The sequence below is a fragment of the Apium graveolens genome, chromosome 6 (assembly GCF_009905375.1).
Source record: "Apium graveolens cultivar Ventura chromosome 6, ASM990537v1, whole genome shotgun sequence".
NCBI classification, from domain to species: domain Eukaryota; kingdom Viridiplantae; phylum Streptophyta; class Magnoliopsida; order Apiales; family Apiaceae; genus Apium; species Apium graveolens.
In genome coordinates this window covers 218,706,884-218,711,476 of record NC_133652.1, presented here as the reverse complement: position 1 = coordinate 218,711,476, position 4,593 = coordinate 218,706,884, and the positions used below count along the sequence as shown (strand labels likewise).

At 43.5% G+C, this 4,593-nt stretch overlaps 1 non-coding gene across 1 annotated transcript; it reads right to left on the bottom strand.

Annotated features, from left to right (window-relative positions):
- Window positions 1-534: 534 nt before the first annotated feature.
- Window positions 535-641, bottom strand: LOC141669607 (small nucleolar RNA R71). Its single transcript, XR_012553876.1, has one exon. It is a non-coding gene; the product is annotated as a small nucleolar RNA R71 (small nucleolar RNA).
- Window positions 642-4,593: the final 3,952 nt, after the last annotated feature.

Genomic DNA, 4,593 nt, shown 5'->3' with positions numbered 1-4,593 from the left:
CAAGCGTTTATGCAAACTCGTTCTCGTGCTCGCAAGAGGACTTTAGATACAGCTGAGGAGACAGACGAAGTTCTTGATATTCCGGAGAAGTTAGATTTTGAGGATTCGGATTCAGGAACTGAGCAGAAAGAACCAGTAAACATGGGAGATCGTATTGTTCAAGCTGATCCAGCTCTTATGGGGTTTTCTCGGCCTAAAATTGATGACATTCAGTCAAGCATCCTTCATCCGGCTATTCAAGCTAACACCTTTGAAATCAAGCCGGGCACTATTCAGATGGTGCATAATTCTGTTTCTTTTGGAGGAGCGGCAACTGAAGACCCCAACATGCACATAAGGAATTTTGTCGAGATCTGCAGCACTTTTAAGTATAATGGCGTGACTGATGAGGCTATCAAGTTGAGGCTTTTCCCATTCTCACTAAGGGACAAGGCTAAAGACTGGTTACATTCTGAACCAGCTGGGTCCATCACTACGTGGCAAGATCTTGCGCAAAAGTTTCTGGTGAAGTTTTATCTGATGGCAAAGACTGCTGCTATGAGGAGTGCTCTTACTCAGTTTGCGCAGCAACCTACAGAATCTATGTGCGAGGCTTGGGAACGCTAGAAGGAAATGTTGAGAAAATGTCCACATCATGGAATGCCGGATTGGATGGTGATCACTGGTTTCTATAATGGTTTGGGGGCCCAATCTCGGCCCATGCTCGATGCAGCAGCTGGAGGCGCCTTATGGGCTAAAAGCTATACTGAGGCGTATAATCTTATCGAGACGATGGCTGCAAATGAGCATCAAAACCCAACTCAGAGGATGACGTCAGGCAAGGTAGCAGGTATTCTGGAAGTTGATGCAGCCACCCCTATTGCAGCCCAGCTCCAAGCGCTATCAATGAAGGTTGATTCTCTGGCTACGTATGGAGTTAATCAAATAGCTATGGTTTGTGAGCTTTGTGCAGGTTCTCATGCTACGGATCAGTGTTCTCTTGTCAACGAATCTGTTCAGTATGTGAATAATTATCAGCGACAACAGCAGCCTGTGCCAGCGACCTATCATCCTAATAACAGAAATCATCCAAATTTCAGCTGGGGGAATAATCAGAATGCTATTCAGCCACCATATCAGCAAGGAGTGAGTAAACAGTTTAACCCACCTGGATTCCAGCAACCACAGCAGTATGCTACAAGGCAATCATATCCTCAACAGGGAAGTGCAACTGCACCTACTAGTGCTGATTTTGAGGAACTTAAGCTGTTGTGCAAGAGTCAGGCGGTTTCTTTCAAGACCTTGGAAAATCAAATCAGTCAATTAGCCAATACAGTGCTCAATTATCAACCTGGCACTCTTCCCAGTGACACGGAAGTACCAGGCAGGAAGGAAGCTAAAGAGCAAGTCAAGGCTATTACCTTAAGGTCTGGAAAAGTGGCTGATGCTGAAAAGGCAAAGGAAGTCGAAGCTGAAGTTAGAGATGAAGAATCTAAGCAAAAGGAGAAAGCGGCGGAACCAAGGAAGACTACTGTTGAACACACTCTGCCTGAGGCTAATACAGGGGAGAAACAGCTCTATCCTCCACCACCTTTTCCTAAGAGATTGCAGCAACAAAAGCTAGATAGACAGTTCGGGAAGTTTCTGGAGGTGTTCAAGAAACTTCACATCAATATACCTTTCGCTGAGGCTCTGGAACAAATGCCTAGTTATGCGAAGTTTATGAAGACTATTCTTTCAAGGAAGGTGAAACTGGATGACCTTGAAACCGTTGCTCTCACGGAAGAATGCAGCGCTGTTCTGCAACAAAAGTTACCACCAAAACTGAAAGATCCAGGAAGCTTCACCATTCCTTGCACCATTGGCAATCTAACTTTTGACAAGTGCCTTTGTGATTTGGGAGCAAGCATTAATCTGATGCCGTTGTCGATCTTTAAAAAACTGGATCTGCCTGATCCAAAACCCACGTACATGTCACTACAATTGGTTGACCGTTCCATTACTTACCCAAGGGGCATAGTTGAGGATGTGCTCGTCAAGGTGGATAAGCTCTTCTTTCCAGCAGATTTTGTTATTCTGGATTTTGAGGAAGATAAGAAGATTCCTATAATCTTGGGAAGGCCTTTCTTGGCTACTGGCCGTACCTTGATAGATGTACAAAAAGGTGAACTTACTATGCGGGTCCAAGATCAGGATGTGACCTTCAACGTATTCAAGGCAATGAAATTCCCTACAGAAGATGAGGAGTGCTTAAAAGTGGATGTGATTGATTCTGCGGTTACTTCGGAACTCGATCACATGCTAATGTCTGATGCATTGGAAAAGGCCTTAGTGGGGGATTTTGACAGCGATGATGAAGATAGCAACGAGCAATTACAATATCTGAACGCTTCTCCCTGGAAGCGAAAGCTGGACATACCATTTGAATCTCTTGGTACTTCTGACCTCAAGAACGCTGAAGGGAAGCTCAAACCATCAATAGAGGAAGCACATACCTTGGAGCTCAAGCCATTACCTGAACACTTGAGGTATGCTTTTTTAGGTGATTCATCTACGTTACCTGTTATTATTTCATCTGACCTTTCAGGTAGTGAGGAAGACAAGCTCTTAAGGATTTTGAGAGAATTCAAATTGGCTATTGGATGGACCATAGCAGACATCAAGGGGATAAGTCCTTCATATTGTATGCATAAAATTCTGCTAGAGGAAGGTAGTAAGCCAACTGTGGAACAACAGCGAAGACTGAATCCCATCATGAAGGAGGTGGTGAAGAAAGAAATTCTGAAATGGCTAGATGCAGGCATCATTTATCCTATTTCTGACAGCTCGTGGGTGAGCCCCGTACAATGTGTACCTAAGAAGGGAGGTATCACTGTGGTTGCAAATGAAAAGAATGAGCTCATCCCTACTCGAACAGTTACAGGATGGAGAGTATGCATGGATTATAGAAAATTGAACAAAGCCACAAGGAAGGATCACTTCCCTCTTCCATTTATTGATCAGATGCTTGACAGATTGGCGGGACATGAGTATTTTTGTCTTCTGGATGGTTATTCCGGGTATAATCAGATTTGTATTGCACCAGAGGATCAGGAAAAGACTACCTTCACTTGTCCATTTGGCACATTTGCTTTTCGCAGAGTTTCGTTTGGGTTATGTGGCGCACCGGCCACCTTTCAGAGATGTATGATGGCTATATTCTCTGACATGATTGGAAATAACGTCGAAGTGTTCATGGATGACTTCTCCGTCTTTGGACACTCATATGATGAATGTTTGAATAATCTGCGCGCCGTACTCAAAAGATGCGTGGAAACTAATTTGGTGCTTAATTGGAAGAAATGTCATTTTATGGTGCGTGAAGGCATTATCCTTGGGCATAAGGTCTCTAGCAAGGATCTGGAGGTGGACAAGGCCAAGGTGGGAGTCATTGAAAATCTTCCCCCACCTAATTCTGTGAAAGGAATCCGTAGTTTTCTTGGTCATGCGGGTTTTTATCGGCGATTCATCAAGGACTTTTCAAAGATATCTAAGCCGTTGTGCAATTTGCTTGAGAAAGATGTGCCTTTCAAATTTGATGATGAATGTTTGGCAGCATTCGAGACTCTCAAGGAGAGTTTGATCACGGCACCAGTCATTACAGCACCAGATTGGACAGAACCATTTGAGATGATGCGTGATGCGAGTGATTATGTGGTAGGTGCAGTTCTGGGACAGCGCAAGAAAAATCTCTTCCATGTGGTCTACTATGCGAGTAAGACTTTAAATGGTGCCCAATTGAACTACACCACTACTGAGAAGGAGCTCTTGGCTATAGTCTTTGGCTTTGAGAAATTTCGATCTTATCTGCTTGGTACGAAAGTAACAGTATTCACTGATCATGCAGCTATTCGCTATCTGGTTTTCAAGAAGAATTCGAAGCCGAGACTCATTCGTTGGGTGCTTTTACTTCAGGAATTTGAGTTAGAGATCAAAGATAGAAAAGGTACTGAGAATCAAGTAGCTGACCATCTCTCTAGGTTGGAGAATCCCGATTCTACTTCACAAGATAGGACGTTAATCAATGAATCTTTTCCGGATGAGCAGTTGTTTGCAATTCAGGAGGAAGAACCATGGTTTGCAGATATTGTAAACTATCTCGTCAGCAATATAATGCCTCTTAATTTGACATCCGCTCAAAAGAAGAAGTTTCTGCATGAGGTGAAGTGATATATGTGGGATGAACCATATTTGTTTAGACAGGGAGCTGACCAGATCATCAGGAGATGTATCCCGTTCTGTGAGACGGAGGGGATATTACGAGACTACCATTCCACGGTTTATGGGGGACACTATGGAGGTGAGAAGACGGCAGCTCGTATTCTTCAAGAAGGTTTTTTCTGGCCTACTTTGTTCAAGGATGCTCATCAGTTTGTTTTAAGGTGTGATCGTTGCCAAAGAGTGGGAAATTTGTCAAGGAAGGATGAAATGCCATTAAATGTGATGCTTGAAGTCGAGGTCTTTGATGTATGGGGAATCGATTTCATGGGGCCTTTTATCTCGTCTTGCAATAATCAGTACATCTTGTTGGCAGTCGATTATGTCTCAAAATGGGTCGAAGTTAAAGCTTTACCG